Source organism: Vulpes vulpes, chromosome 10, assembly GCF_048418805.1.
Source record: "Vulpes vulpes isolate BD-2025 chromosome 10, VulVul3, whole genome shotgun sequence".
Taxonomy (NCBI): Eukaryota; Metazoa; Chordata; class Mammalia; order Carnivora; family Canidae; genus Vulpes; species Vulpes vulpes.
In genome coordinates this window covers 1,659,149-1,675,063 of record NC_132789.1, presented here as the reverse complement: position 1 = coordinate 1,675,063, position 15,915 = coordinate 1,659,149, and the positions used below count along the sequence as shown (strand labels likewise).

General features: G+C 50.8%; 1 protein-coding gene and 1 pseudogene across 26 annotated transcripts in view; one reads left to right on the top strand and one right to left on the bottom strand.

The window, feature by feature from the left end:
* The window catches only part of RIMBP2 (RIMS binding protein 2), a 221,612-nt gene extending 214,460 nt beyond the window's left edge, over positions 1–7,152 (bottom strand). For 8 of the 26 annotated variants that reach the window (XM_072722619.1, XM_072722623.1, XM_026017060.2 and 5 more), the window contains exon 1: positions 6,034–6,813. The gene's annotated coding sequence lies outside the window, so the exon portion shown is untranslated. Of the gene's footprint in view, positions 1–4,054; positions 4,541–6,033; positions 6,814–6,853 lie in introns of those variants that run through there. The other 18 variants (XM_072722620.1, XM_026017062.2, XM_072722625.1 and 15 more) reach the window with 7 other exon arrangements.
* Positions 7,153–12,413: 5,261 nt separating this feature from the next.
* On the top strand, positions 12,414–13,612 carry LOC112933867 (large ribosomal subunit protein uL23 pseudogene; annotated as a pseudogene).
* Positions 13,613–15,915: the final 2,303 nt, after the last annotated feature.

Here is a 15,915-nt window from a genome sequence, read left to right as displayed (position 1 = left end):
AAACAGCAATGTGGTCGTGTTCAAAGTAAAACTTGTAACATGATTCAAACAAGCTGAGGACATAAAAATCCTCGCAGAGAAGAATCTGGAATAAAATGCCAATAATGACAGTGGTGCCCCTGGGTGACAGGACCATAAGCATATTGATTGGTTATTCGTGCTTGTTTTGGACTCCCTAGCTGGCCCACAGTGAACACAGGCTCCCTTCCCGGGCAACTTCCAGAGGCAACGCTGACATTCAGGACCAGAACAAAACAGAGCAGGCTGGAGTCCAGAACTGTGTTGGGAGCAGGGGCCACAGACGCAGGGCTGGGGGCCTGGGTCCCACCCGCAGTGGGTACCTGCCAGCTAGGCAGGCATCCCGAGCTGACCCTGGGCCCCAGAAAGGGGCCCCAACACAGCTTTCCAGGTGACGGTCTTGGGGGGAGATGTCAGATGCCAGCAAACAAATCTGTTGCCTCTTCCTCTATGGAGGCAACAATGTAGTCACGTGATGGGGGGGGTTTCTCCCTCTTGGAGGCGGGAAGTCCACAGGCCCCCTGAATAACAGCACCGTGCAAACCAACTCTGTTGAACCAGCCGCAGCCATCAGTTCTAAATATTGTCATCACAGAGAACATGCTGGGTTTGGGCACCAGCAGCACCTAATCAGAGGGAATCTCACCAAAGTCCTACCACCAGGTCCTCTAGATCAGGCAACATCTGTAAGATCCACTTAAAAGGCCTTAAGTACAAAAGGAAGATAATCAGGCTTTCCTTGTGGAGGCAGGGTAGGGCGGGGCAGGGGTGGGTAGTGGGGGGAAGGGGACCTTTGCATCTCAGACAAAGGAACCCCAAGGTCAATGCCCTGAAGATGAAGCTAACAATGTGCACCTCCTCACTGCTTTCCAGACGCTGAAGATCCTCGGGTGAAGGTTGGGTGCCAGTCCTTTGTCATCCCACCTGCCCCCAGGCAGCCCATCAGCCTGTCAGTACCCCGTTCAAGGAGAACAGAAGCCTTGAAGCCACCTTCCTTTCAAACATTCAGGACTTTCGCCCTGGTGTCTGTCTGGCTGGATCCTTCTCATTCACGGCTCAGCCTGAATGTCACCTCCTCCCTGAGGCCTTCCAGGATCACCCAGTCACAATATCTCAACACACTCTGTAAGAGAATAGTCTGCCTGGCTCTACTACTCCAGTTTGGTCATCTCTTCATTATGTCATTTATTCACCTACTTGTGGTCCCCTCACCTCCCCCCTACCCCCATACACAATTCTCATCTCCTTGACAGCAGGGACCCCATCTACCTCGTTCCCTGCTCTGTGCCTTGCACCTAAAATGCTGCTTAGTATTTAATAGTTACTCAAATGTTTGTTGACTGAATAAGTGAACGCACTGCCTTGGTCACTGGGCACACAGAGATAAATAAGGTACAACCACTGCCTTCTGGGAGCTTGATTCTAACGGGAGGACTGCCGTAGTGACAGATGACCACACATGTTTGCTGCAGGCGAGGAGGAGACAGCACAGGCCGCAGTCAGAACCAGTGGGCAGGGAGCCAGCCTGGACAGTATACTGACCACTGGGTTTCCTCCGTTTGTTCTTTCAAAACAGTATTTACTGACCACCTACTATGTGCAAAATGCTCATCTGCTTGTTGAGACAACACTGTCAGCAAACAAGCCAATGTCAGATGAACTTTTGGACTTCCCTGTTCTGCCCATTTCTCCATAGGCCACACCACTCCAGACTGCAAGGCCTTGGGGGTCCTGATGCAACCCTTGCCCTTGTGGGTGAGCAAGAAGAATTGATGATCTGGCCCTTAAAAGTCCAGGGGAGCCCCTACTTCTTCCATTTTTATGAGGCTCCTGGTCCAGTGAAATATTAAGAAATGTCGAAAGGCAGGGAGCCCAGGTGGCTCAACGGGTTAAGCATCTGCCTTCAGCTCAGATCATGATCTCAGGGTCCTGGGATCGAGTCCTGCATCAGGCTCCCTGTTCAGCAGGGAGTCTGCTTCTCCCTCTCCTTCTGCTCTCTCTCATTCTCTCTCACAAGTAAATAAATAAAATTTTTTTTTAAAAAAAAAAAAAGGAAATTTTGAAAGGTAGTGTAGAAATGAAGGGTCACTTTTCAGGTACCCATTCCATGCATGAATACTTCTAACCCAGCACACCCTAGTATGCCTATTCAAAGATAAATATAGATTTTCTTTTTATTTTTTTAAATTTTTTAAATTTATTTATGATAGTCACAGAGAGAGAGAGAGAGAGAGAGAGAGAGGCAGAGACACAGGCAGAGGGAGAAGCAGGCTCCATGCACCGGGAGCCCGACGTGGGATTCGATCCCGGGTCTCCAGGATCGCGCCCTGGGCCAAAGGCAAGCACCGCCAAACCGCTGCGCCACCCAGGGATCCCTAGATTTTCTTTTTAAAGGAAAGATGGCCCCACATAGGCAAGGGGTCTGGTTACAGGGCACAGGTGTAAAGTTGCAGAGAAATGGCTTATTCTTCACTCTTCTCAGAGGTTCTGGGTGCCTGAAAATGTGTCCTCCCAAGGCAAGGCTTAATCTGAGTCCTTTGTCGCTATGAGGCTGGCCAGGCAGCGCTTGGACCATGAGGCGAAGGCCTCGTAACCCCTGAGAAATGCATCTGAGGGGATGCCAGCCCTTCACCTGGAGACTCACCCCTCCCCACACTGTCTCCCACACAGCCGTGAGTTTGGAGTGGTTCTCAACCATCTTCAGGGACACCGGAGGAGGATGGCTGTCCAGGGGCTGGATAACATTGCACCCACAGCAGAATGCTGGACAACAGAGTGTTGACAAGGATGTGGGGAAGAGGACCCCTTCGCACAGCCAGCACGACGGGAAGAAGACACCCCGATGAAGCAGATGCATCCTTTCCACCCTGCCGTCCACTCCTGAGGCGCATCCCAGGATGGTTCTCACACGGGGCCAAGGGGGATACATACACAGGGACTTGATGGCAGTGTGGTGCCCTTACTGGGGCCCGTGAACGCTATGGGACACGTGCAGCACCTGGAAGTCACCAGCCAGAAATACACACAGCAACGTAGATGGAGCTGGGGCCAGGGCACCTGGAAGTCACGTTCATCAGAGCATGTCCAAATACAGTAGCACAATGTAGTCCACAGACATGTGGGAGGGTCTGTGATGGAGAAGGCAAGGAGGTGGGATGGGTGGTAGACAAGAGGAGAAAGAGCCAGGCGACAAGAGAGAGGGAAGGAGTGGGGGGAGGAGGGTGGGTGGGCCAGAGGAAGGACAGATGGACTAAGGAAAGGACAAGTAAGGACAGCATGTTGGGGACCAAGGAGCGTGGTCAAGCCCACCATGGGCACCCCCGGAGTCCCCTGTACCTGCAGGACTGACAGTTCTCCCCAACACCTGCAGCAAGTGCCAGAACAAGACCAGAGAGCTTTCCAGATGGGTGGAAGCACAGACGGAAGATGGGGAAACAGGGGTCATGGCATCTGATTCCAAGGAAAGCAGAGAAATGAAGAAGAGAATTTTCTAGAAGCCGGCCTCAGCCAGGACAGACCAGTGCAGCCCTTCATGGGGCCCCCAGAGCCACACAGACCTGGCAAAGGCCCAGGGAAACTCAGGGCTAAGATCCTTGCTCACTGTGGCTCTGAAAAGAAGCCACCGCGGCCCAGGGGACGTTTGAACGCTTGGGCATCTAGACCCACGTGGGTGGCAGGCGCTGTGTTAGGGTCACACCTCACTCGCAACCCTCACCCCTCATCCCTCCCGAGAGGCTTAGGGTGCCTGCGGCCACGCTCAAGCCCCAGCTCTCAAGGCAGGTCCCTGGACCGCAGCCTCGACGCCCCGACGCTCCCCGGGCCCGCTCAGCAAGAGACTCCCGGTTTTCGCCCGGCGACACGGATGCTCACCAAGTCCGGAACCACAGCCCTAATTAAACTTCACGTTTCTCTCCAAAAACGCAGGGCCGGGGCGGGGCTGGGCAGGAAAGCCCGGAGCTGGGGAGAGCCTCCCATTCGTCCCTCCCGCCCCTCCCGGTCCGGCAGGCACATGCCGTCCTCTCCCCCACGCCAGCACCTGCAGAGCAAGTGAAGGAAACAGTCACAGCGGAGACGGAGACGGTCGCTGAGTGGCCTCCTCCCTTAATGCTGGGACTTCACGGCACAGCCTGCGTGTTGCCTCTCGGGGGAAGCTTTTGAAACCGTCCGCGCGCACAGGCGTCCCTGGGGTGTGGCTGGGTCCCCGTCTCTGCAGCATGGACACAGGTGCCTGGGGGGGAGGCCGCCCCCGGAGTCTGAACACCTGCCCCGCCTGCCCCGGGCACGCTGCTGCTGCGACCTTCCCCTGAGCCGCTTCGTCACCTTCTCAGGAGTGTGGTAAACAGCAGCTGCCAGCCACTTCCCCGAAGTCACCTCGAGATGTTCGGCTCCCTGCTGGGCGCAGGCCCATCACCCCACCCTGCAGACGGGCCGGCCTCCTGCCTGCCTCCCACACCACAGCCCACACCGGGTCACATGCAACAGTCCTGCCTGGAAGCCCTGAACTCAGCGGCGCCCACACAACACGGGATATGAAGCCCCCCGTACCCGTTACCGGCAGCCGCCAGCCGGAAGCCAGTTCCAGGCAAGTGCAGCAGGGCTGGGAGAAAGCAGGGGCCAGGCATCTGGGAGGGTTATTTCCTGAAGACCCTAGACTGTTCACCTTGCCAGTGGGGTAGTCCGATGTGCTTCCCTGCCCTGGGCACCTCCTCCAAACTGCATGGGTGCCCCCCCACCCCGCCCTGCAACCTCCCCGAGGCTGGCTGGCCCTGCTGCCTCCTCTTCCTGCCTAACCTCCCATTCTCAGAGCCATGGCCCTTCTCACTCGGCCTCTCCCGTCTGTACCATCCACCCCTGAATGAGACAGGGTCTCTCCCAGGAAGGAACAGATGCAGGAACGGGAGGTCTGCCCGAGGCCCTCCCTCCTCACTCACCCTATTGCCCTAAGAACCTGCATGGGTAAGGGGATCCAGGGAGCTCCCGTTGCCAGTCCCTGCAGGAATCCCCAGCAGCCCCGCCTCCCCAAGGGCCCCACCAGCCTAGCTCTCAGCCCCACACAGTGGGGACAGCCGGCAGCCAGCAAGGGGCCCCTGAGGACAGGAGCAAAGCTGCTTCTACAAAGGCCTGAGCCTCAGGAGAGCAAGCCGCACCCCTGCCCCCAACCTCCCCAGCTCACACAAACCCAACTTCCTTGCTGGCAGGTCTTCCGACTGTGTAAACACGGCATTTCCAGGTGAAAATAAGGCTTTCCGGGGAGAGCCTACCCCAGCCAGCAGCCCGCTGCGTGCACACAGCACACTCGCGCACAGGCACACGCGCACACACGCCATGCACATTCTGCCGGGAACATCTGTTTTGACAAATAAATCATTCAAGTCAGTCTACGGGACGTGAATTGACAAATCCTTATCCTGCACGTTCCTCATTCGGTGCATATCACGTCTGAGCCCAGCTGTGAACAACACAACCTACTCTCATTCTCTGGGCCCACACCCCCTTCCCCACGCAGCCCCAGCCCCTGAAGACGCTTCCAAAGCCCCCAGAGGCTCGGCTCCAAACCGCTGCTCACACACCCCCTCCACTAGGGCTGAAAAGGCAAGGCCCAGTGATGTCAAACTTCGCCCAGAGGCGCTTTCAGGAAAAAGCACTGGGGCGGGGGCAGGAGGCCGGAGGGGCGAGGGGGTGGGAGGGCCCAGGGAGCCTCCTGCTGAGAGCCAAGGGGCCTGCCTCGCCCCTCGCCCCTCGGACACAGACCCCGGCGGTGGAGCAGCCAAACCCGGAATGGTCTGGAGACATCCCTCCCTCCCCGCTCCCCTGCACCAGGTGTCTTGCCGCCGGCGGCCTGGGGGTACCTGGAACCCCGCTGAAGGGCGTCCTCTGACCACTGGGAAATAAACTTCGGCAGGTGTCAGGGCAGAGAGTTTCGGGCACCGCCTGCCCTCAGCGCGCTGCGGCCGGGCGGGAAGGCGAAAGGGAAGGGGCAGCTATTTTTAGGAGAAAAGATGAATCTCAGCCTACCTTAGAGCGAGCTGTGCCAAGGCTCCGGAGGTTCACGCGCAGACACTGCAGTCTGCTGTGTCGGGTCACACAGGGGGTGAGCAGGGGGTGGGGGGAGGCGGAGAGAGGAGGCCGGGAAGGAGGGGGCCGAGGGGGAGCGGCGGCGCCTGCTCCGATGGCTGGAGGGACTCGGTCCTGGGCGGGCGCCGGGAGCGTGGGGAGCCGGGAGGGAGGCGGCCGCCACGCAGCAGCTGCAGAGCCTATGGAAGGCCGTGTCCAGCGCTCCCACGCGCTCCACGCGCTCACGCGCACCCCCCAAGATGGCTCATCCCTGCCTCCTCCTTTCCGCCGAGCTGCTGCGGTCAGTGCCAGGAGGGAAGAGCCAGGCGCGGCCGGCAGCTGGTGGCCCTCCCTGGATGGAGCTGAGGCGCATCCCCGCTGCTGCTGACCAGGTCTCCGCAGCAGGGCCCGGGCAGGGTGACAGCCCCCGTTCCGTGTGGCGTGGCCCCGTGAAGCTAAGAAACCCAAATGCCGCCCGAAATTAAGTGACTGCGTGGAACCACCCAAGCCGTGGGGTGTTTACCCCCCCCCCCCAGCTGCCAGCATAAAACGGGAATACAAAGCCGCGTCCCCGCGTCCTCCCAGAACTTGGGCTGCTGCACAGATGAACCAGCTCCCTAGCAACGCAGCGGCAGAGAGAGGGAAAGGCAGGGGACGCGCCGGACCCCCCTGCACGCACACTCCCTTCCCGGGAGAAGCCCACCATGCGCTGCCGAGAGATGCTAAGTCATTGATCACAGCAACAGGAAAGCCGAGGGGGGCGGGGGGCCCGCATACCCACCTTGTGGCTCTGAGGGATGCTGCTGACAATGGCCCATCCAGGAACCCCCAGCAACGCTGCCCTACACGCTGCCCGCAGCCCCTGTGCACAAACACAAAAGGCTTCTTTGGACCTACTTCCTGATGCTCCTCGGATCAACAGACTCAATTCACAGGTTTCAAAACAACAAAACAGGCTCATCCATAAAATCCAACACGTTCCTCCCCCCAAGTGGTTCTGTTTGTTTTAAATGAACACAGTGATCCAAAAGCTATGTGGCCACACAGAGACCTCATCCCCGACAACTTCCCTGTTACCACAGCAGGTGAGCTGAGCAAAGTGTTCATCACCAGGACTCCCCTCTGCTTCCCAAATACTGGGGCATCCAAATTCGCCTGCAAGCTGGAGGCTTCTCTCAGAAATGTGCTTATAAGCTCTGAGCACCTCCACTGAGCCAGGAGCTCTGTGCTGACATCAGGAGTGGATGTGGGACCTCCCGTCCCTCTGTCTCCCTCCTGCCAGCAAGCTGTCAGATCCCCACTACTGTGATGGGGAGAGGGAGGCACAGCATGAGCTGCCGAAGAGCAGTGCTCAGACTCCCCCACGCACCTCTGTCCACAGCCTAAGTCACGACGGCCCAATGACCACCAATGGATGGACAGATCCGCAGAATGTGATCCATACAGTGGAATGCTATTCAGCCATCAAAAGGAATGAAGCTCTGACACCTGCTACCACATGGATGACCCTTGGAAACATGACGCCAAGGGAAAGAAGGCAGATGCAAAGGGCCACATATCATATGGTTCCATCAATAGGAAATGTCCAGATGGAAAACAAATGGGTAGTGTAGTTGGCAAGGCATAGGAGGAGGCAGGAGTGAGGATGACAGCTGATGGGTACAGGGTACCCATTCTCTGGGGGACAAATCACATAGGACCTAGATAGAGGTGGTGTTTGCACAACTCCATAATCGTACTAAATGCCACAGAATTATTCTTTAAAATGGTTGTTTGTTATGCAAACCTCATCTCAATAAAAACAGAAGAAAAAGAAGATTATGAGAAAAGCACATGACCTGGGGATCACACCAGCTAAGGCCCCAATCCTGCCTCTGGATCCTGCACAAGGAGGTGCATCTGCGGCGTCCCACTCCCCCAACCTCCCCGCCACCCCTGCTTGGCAGCATCATACCTGCTTCCAATGGAGCAGCCACTTGGCTGGGCTGTTTCAGGGAAGCAAATAAAGTAGTTGACAGGAGAAAATAAAGCTATCCTCCTTAGAAAGGACCATTCTGTGAAATGACACGATTACACAGAAATGGCTTTCTACCCCAATTTCTCAGCAGGGGAACTAATGTTTAAAGCAATCCCATAGATCACAAGTGCTTCCTTTTCAAGATACTGAATCCTCCCCATGCCAGGCCATCACTGTCAACGCCTGCTCTGTTAACACCACAGATTGTTCTCCTAGGACTTCCCGTCCACGCATGCTGCTTACGTAGGGGTGTCCGTGTAAGCCTCTTTAGTGGGCTGGGCAAGCCGAGGCCAGAGGAGGAAACCCATCCCTGCTGGGAGTCACACTGTCAAATCAGAAAGGAAAGGCCGGGATTCCATCTCTGGCACCATGTTCCAATTTCACAAATATCAGGCAAATTTTGTGCATGAGATGCGGGAAAATGTAATAAACCAGGGAGTTTTGCAGGGATGCCCTTAGGGAGCTACGGGTACAGAGGTAGCCTCACCCCCCGCCCCCCGCGCCCCAACCACCCTGCCTCTGTGAAGACCGAGGACATGTCCAACATGGAGGCAAGGAAACATCCAGTTCTTAGAGGTGGGCCCCTGGCCTTGGGACCAACTCCCTGGATGACACCAGAGAAGCTAGCGCCTTCTCTGACTGTCACAGGCAGGCAGTCCACTGGCCCCAGATGGAAAACACACCACACAAAGGCTTGACTACTGATGAGCCTATAAGGCTAATGGAGGCTGCTATAAATAATGCACATTTACTTACGTGATCGTGATTGCAACGGGTGTTGCCAGATGTCAGAGACACCCCAGATGTGAAGCTGCATCACTGCCACTGAGGCCTCTCCAGCTGTGCGTTCGGAGAAAGCACAAACAGGCAGTTTCCACTTGGAACAGCTATTGAAGCAAATGTCAATCATTTGGTTGCTGCCTGGTTCTGAGGGCTCAGCATTAAAGCAGTAGAGTCCACTCCCATCCTCCAGCTAATAATAGGTCCAGTGGACGCTAGGCACCGTGCTTCAGCACCTCTGTGGGCCCTGAGCTTAGATAAAGCACAGCAAGTTTTCCATGAGGCCAATTCCAAGGTCAGGACCCAGTGTGTCCACCGAGGTCTTTGCCAGCTCTATTTGGAAGGCTGGAGTGCAGTGTGAGCTCAGCATGTGCTAGAAGCGTGCATCACCCTGTCCATGAGGAGAAGGAACATCAAAAGCAGTAGAGGCAGGCAGTACTTGGAGACGATACTATGGTCCACGGGGAAAGCCACGTGACCCAGGAAACATTGCAAATGAGCAGGACAGCACAGCATTGCATAGCATAGAATGGAATAGACTAGAACAGAATTCCATGTATATTCCTTTTTTTAAAAAAAATATATTATATTTAGAAGAGCCTGTGCAGAGGAGGGGGTGGGCAGTTGGAGGGAGAATCTTTTTCTTTTTTTTTTTTTTTTTTTTTTTTGGTGGGGAGAGAGAATCTTAAGCAGATGCTGGGCTAAGCCTGGAGCCTGACAAGGGGCTGGATCCCAGGACGCTGAGATCATGACCCAAGCCAAAATCAAGAGTCAGACACTCAACCGACTGAGTCACCCAGGCACCCCCTGTGTACATTCTGTAGTAGAATAGAAAAGTATACTATTCTTGTTACCAGCAAGAATATAAAAATATAAAATAATTAAATAAATTAAATAAAAATAAATATATATTATATTAAATATAAATAATTAAATATAAAAATAATTTATATAGTATTGCATATATGAACATGTAAAAATCAACAGCTTTCCTATATAAGAACAGCTAGTCGGGAAGTACAATGGAAAGGTGGGAAATCCCATTAAAATAGCAAACAAAAAGAAAAACATCTCTACAAATGATTTGAGTCAGAAATGTATAATACACATTTGAATAAAGAAAGAAAGAAAAGAAGAAAATTGCATAAGGAGAAAAGCATACATTAGACTTGGCTGGGATACTTACATTTCATCGATGCTCCCTAAATCAGCCTTAATTTTTTTTTAAAGATTTTATTTATTTATTAATGAGAGACACAGAGAGAGAGGCAGAGACACAGGCAGAGGGAGAAGCAGGCTCCATGCAAGGAAACCTGATGTGGGACTCAATCCCAGGACCCCGAGATCATGACCTGAGCCGAAGGTACATGCTCAACCCCACTGAGCTACCCAGGTGCCCTAATCAGCCTTAAAATTTAACGTAATTACAATAAACATAAAAGCAGAGGGGATCCCTGAGGGGCTCAGCGGTTAAGCGCCTGCCTTTGGCCTAGGGCATGATTCTGGAGTCCCGGGATCGAATCCCACGTCAGGCTCCCTGCGTGAAGCCTGCTTCTCCCTCTGCCTGTGTCTCTGCCTCTCTCTCTCTCTCTCATGAATAAATAAAATCTTTAAAAAAAAAATATGAGCAGGATTTTTTTTTGATCTTTGGGAGCTGATTCTAAACTTCATAATGAAAAAACAAGCACAGAAGTACAGCCTGGGCATTTTTTAGGATAAAAAAGAGTAATAAAGGAGGACTAGCCTTCTCAGACCTTAAAATATATTATCAGTAAAGGGGCCCCTGGGGGGTTTGTTGGTTAAGCAACTCTTGGTTTCGGCTCAGGTCATGATCTTAGGGGCATGAGATCCAGCCCCATGTCAGGCTTCTTGTTCAACACGGAGTCTGTTTCTCCCTCTCCTTCTGCCCCTCTTTTCTCTCTCTCTCTCTCTCTCTCTCTCTCTCTCTCTCTAAATCTTTAAAATAAATAAATAAATTATATATATATAATTTTATATATATAAAATCTGTGTATAAATAAATGTTTTTGGTCCTGCTGCATGAACAGATACATCAGTAGAACACACTTGGATAAATACATCCAATTATGTAGGAGAACTTAATATTTGATAAAGTGGAACTTCTAATCAATAAGAAAAGATTGATTATCCCACAAGTGATATATTCAGAAAACTGGATAATTTTTAAAAATACTTTTACAGGGGTACTTGGGTAGCTCAGTCAGATATGAGTCAGACTCTTGGTTTTGGCTCAGGTCATGATCCCAAGGGCCTGGGGGAGTCCACTTCCCCCTCTCCCTCTGCACCTCCCCACCCCTGCTTGTGTGCTCAATCTCTCTCTCTCTCTCTCTCTCTAAATGAGACCTTCTAGAAGAAATCACGAAGAAGGACTTTCTAAGCAAAGAAGAAAACCAGAGATGATGGAAGGTAATGTCCATTGCATCCGACTACATGGAAATTTAAAACTTCTGCACAGTAAAAAAAATCCCATAAACAAATCAAAAGATAAGTCACAAACCAGGACAAAATATTCATAACACAAGTTGTAGACTCGGGTGTAGGTCCAGATTTTGTGAGGCTTGTAGTTCACTCCATATGGGGAGTCCTGTTTAAGAAAAATAAAAACAAAAACAAAACAAAACAAAAAAAACACCAGTAAAACTGATACAAATACAAATATGGTGACTTATAAAGAATGAAAAAGTAAATCGCAACAAATCTCACACTTTAAAAAGCTGATAAATCCCATAAACTAGCAAAATCCACAAAAGGGGCATTATGTTTTTTAATTCAGCACCTGACTCACTTCCATAATACTTTTTTTTTTAAGATTTTCTTTATTTATTTATGAGAGACACAGAGAGAGAGAGAGGCAGAGACACAGGCAGAGGGAGAACCAGACGCCATGCAAGAAGCCCAATGAGGGACTCGATCCCAAGAATCCAGGATCAGGCCTCAAGCCAAAGGCAGACACTCAACCACGGAGCCACCCAGGCGTCCCTCCATAATACTTTCTAAAACATGTCAGCTGCATAATCTTTTTGATTACCTCTGCACAATGACATCGTAATGTATTTTTTCTCTCTTGAGAGAAGAGAGAACAGACAGAAAAATTCTTTCCCCAGCCTCACTGATCAAACTTTTTTCTTTTAAAGTTCTATTGGTAGTTTAATTTTTTTCTTTAATAAATTTCCTTCACCTAAAATTATAATAAATGTACTTGGGTGTTTGAACAGGAATTTCAGGGAGTACATCTGAATTCTGAGAAATTCTGTTTGATTTGATTACCATCTAGAAAAGTCAATTAGAGGGACGCCTGGGTGGCTCAGTGGTTGATTGTCTGCCTTTGGCTCAGGTCATGATCCTGGGGTCCTGGGATCCAGTCCCACATCGAGCCCCCAAATGGAGCCTGCTTCTCCCTCTTCTTTTGTCTCTGCCTCTCTATGTCTCTCATGAGTAAATAAATAAATCTTTTTTAAAAAGAAAAGTCAATTCGATCTCTGATGGATGACGTTTGTATTTGCTGGATTTCAGGGATAGTTCAGGCACGAGCACTTTCCTGGCCACATATTGGTGAGAATGGCATCATCCAAAAATCTTATTTTTGAGGGCTGGAAGGTATTTTCCGAGGACTGGCTGACTCCATCCACTGCAGACCTGTCGCCTCACCCACTACCATGCACCTCTAGCGCCAAATTCCACAAGATGTGTCTGTATCATGACATGGTCTTTGGCCATGCAGGACCATGAGGATAATTCAGTTATAAAGAGCAAAGTGTCCCCTTTCATGAAGAAGGAATCCCCCACCCCTCCCAAAGCCAAAGCCAAACCAAACCCAGTGAAGGCCAAGAAAGTGGTGCTGAAAGGCATCCACAGTCACAAAAAAAACAGAAGATCCTCACATCACCTACACTCTGATGGCCCAAGACATTGCATCTCCAAAGGGATCCCAAATATCCTCGAAAGGGTACCCCCAGAAGAAACAAGCATGACCATGATGCCATCGTCATGACCATGATGCCATCGTCAAGTTCTCCTTGACCACCAAGTCAGCCATGAAGAACATAGAAGACAACAACACATTTGTGTTCATCGTGGACGCCAAGACCAACAAGCACCAGATCGAACAGGCTGGGGAGACACTCTATGACATTGACACAGCCAATGTCACCACGCTGACCTGCCTGATGGAGAGAAGATTGCGTATGTCTGACTGGCTCCTGACTATATGCTTTGGATGTTGTCAGCAAAATTGGGATCATCTAAACTGGGTCCATCTGGCTAAATCTAAATATAAATTTTTTCACCATAAAAAAAAAAACAGGAAGTCTTACAGGAAGTCATCCCATACCATGATGGCTAGTGATGTTTTATAACCCTAAGTGACAGAGAACTCCCTAAATGTATCCCACGAAATCCCAATTAAATGTAACCCAAGAAAAACTGACTCTTAGATCTCAAAAATGCCCACAGCCTGCCTGAGAACACCAGCATGAGGAAAAGTCTCAAATGAAAGATACAATCCTCTTAAATTATTGCAGTGAAAATAACTTACTTGAGTGGATTTTATGAACACATTGCTAGATCCTTTCCAGGGTCTTGTGAGGGTTCATACAGTGAGACTCTCAGAAAATTGAACTTCATTAGCTTCACAATAAACCTGCCTCTTGGGATCCCTGGGTGGCGCAGCGGTTTAGCGCCTGCCTTTGGCCCAGGGCGCGATCCTGGAGACCCGGGATCGAATCCCACGTCGGGCTCCCGGTGCATGGAGCCTGCTTCTCCCTCTGCCTGTGTCTCTGCTTCTCTCTCTCTCACTGTGTGCCTATCGTAAATAAATAAAATTTTTAAAAAAATTTAATAAAAAAAAATAAATAAAAAATAAACCTGCCTCTTGGGATCCCTGGGTGGTGCAGCAGTTTGGCGCCTGCCTTTGGCCCAGGGCGCGATCCTGGAGACCCGGGATTGAATCCCACGTCAGGCTCCCGGTGCATGGAGGCTGCTTCTCCCTCTGCCTGTGTCTCTGCCTCTCTATCTCTCTCTCTCTGTGTGTGTGACTGTCATAAATAAATAAAAAAATTTAAAAAAATAAATAAATAAATCTGCCTCTTGACAAGGCAAGGACTAAATTGCTCCATATACAAAGAGCTCTTGTAAATCAATAAGACCAACAATCCAGTAGAAAAATTGGCAAAGGATGTAGATCCACAGTTCAGTACCCTCCAATAAAAAAAAAAAAAGAGGTGTGGCTGCAACACAATGTCCAATACATATTAAGTGGAAAAAAAGAAAAAAAATAATAAACACTGTGTGTATGTATTCCCTTGTTTGCATATAAAAGAGGAACACTTGATATTTCAGGAAGCTTATACACAACAGTAAGAGTGGTTGCCTCTTGAGAGAGAGAGGGACAAGAAACTAAGAATTGAGTATTCAAGATCCCACTTCCTTTGGCACAGTGTGAATATTTTCCATGTGCAGGTATTACTACACATTATAGTAATACATATACATATATATGTATTTTTTTTACTCAAACCACTATTATATAATAGAACCCATTGAACCATAAACCTAAAAGAGGTAAATTTTACCGTAATTAAAATTTAAAAATCATAGATATTTTAAGCAGTTATTGAGTGTTATTATATAGTATGTCATGGATATTATATATACACATATTAAATACATAATACATGTTAAATTAATACCATTGTGTGTGCACACACAGAAGACATACTGAAACATGCCCATTATTTAACATTTGTTTTACTCTGGCTGCTGGACTGGGTGGGGATGGGTGATCAGAGTAGTAGAAAAGTCTGAAAATTCATGCCAGATCTAATGTGTGTCACTGTTACTTTTTGCATCAGGTCCACCTCGTAATCCTGTGTAAAATTGGTCTGAACACATCCAATTATACACGGTAGAAAAACACACAGAAAAGCAGCCTAAGACAAAAATGACGCTTGAAAATCCACCAAGATAATACGCCACATTTTATTTTTTTAATTTTTATTTATTTATGATAGTCACACAGAGAGAGAGAGGGGCAGAGACACAGGCAGAGGGAGAAGCAGGCTCCATGCACCCGGAGCCCGACGTGGGATTCGATCCCGGGTCTCCAGGATCACGCCCTGGGCCAAAGGCAGGCACCAAACCACTGCGCCACCCAGGGATCCGCAATATGCCACATTTTAAGTCGGCAGGTTAATACCTATGTTCAGTTTGAAGCCAGACCCCAGGGGTCTGGGACCACACAGGGCCCCCTCACCCTGCAGGGATGTAGGGAGGGTGGACACTCACGCAGCAGGTGCCTGGCCCACCCTCCCTGCAACCAGCAGCTCCCTCTACACCCACCTCAATAGCTGCTCTGTGTTAGGGAAACCACGGTCCCCCAGGGGACAGTGATGGGTCAGTGACTCAGAATGGCTGCAGGGTGAACCTCAGGCCACTGAGACTCTGCCTTAGGTCCCTAGTCCACTTGGACACCTGCTCGGAGTCATGGACTGAATGGCCAGCCAGAGAGGATGAGTATCTCCAAGCCCTCATCATCTGCCTAAGGACCATGCTGGTCTCTCCACTTCGATGTGTTGGCCGGAGGAATTGGGCAATCAAGAAGCCTTTACCAGCACTCACTGTGCCAGCAGCCCTGGGTGCTCAGGCCACGGTGGCAAACAGCTCCCCACTTTCCTGGTGCTGTGCTGGGGACAGGGAGGTGGCCAGGGGTGCGGAGGGTGAGCCCCCGCTGTTCTGGAGGCCCACCCTCAGAAGGTGACCAGGATCAGGACTTGGGCTGTGGGAGGAACTGCAGAGGCCCTGTGGGGCCACAGTCCAGGCAGTCAGAGCTCACTCTGAGAAACAGGAACCAGCAGAGGCTCCACACAGAAGGGTGTGACCTCGTGCCTTCTGCTGCCACTGGGTCATAGCAATAGTCTGGGGGCAGGAGGCCAGTCAACAAGAAAGTTGCTGGCTGCAGAGAGAACACAGATGGAAGAGAGGCTGCGATGTTGCTCTGGGCCAGGGCAGGGGCGAGGAATCCTAGGGTC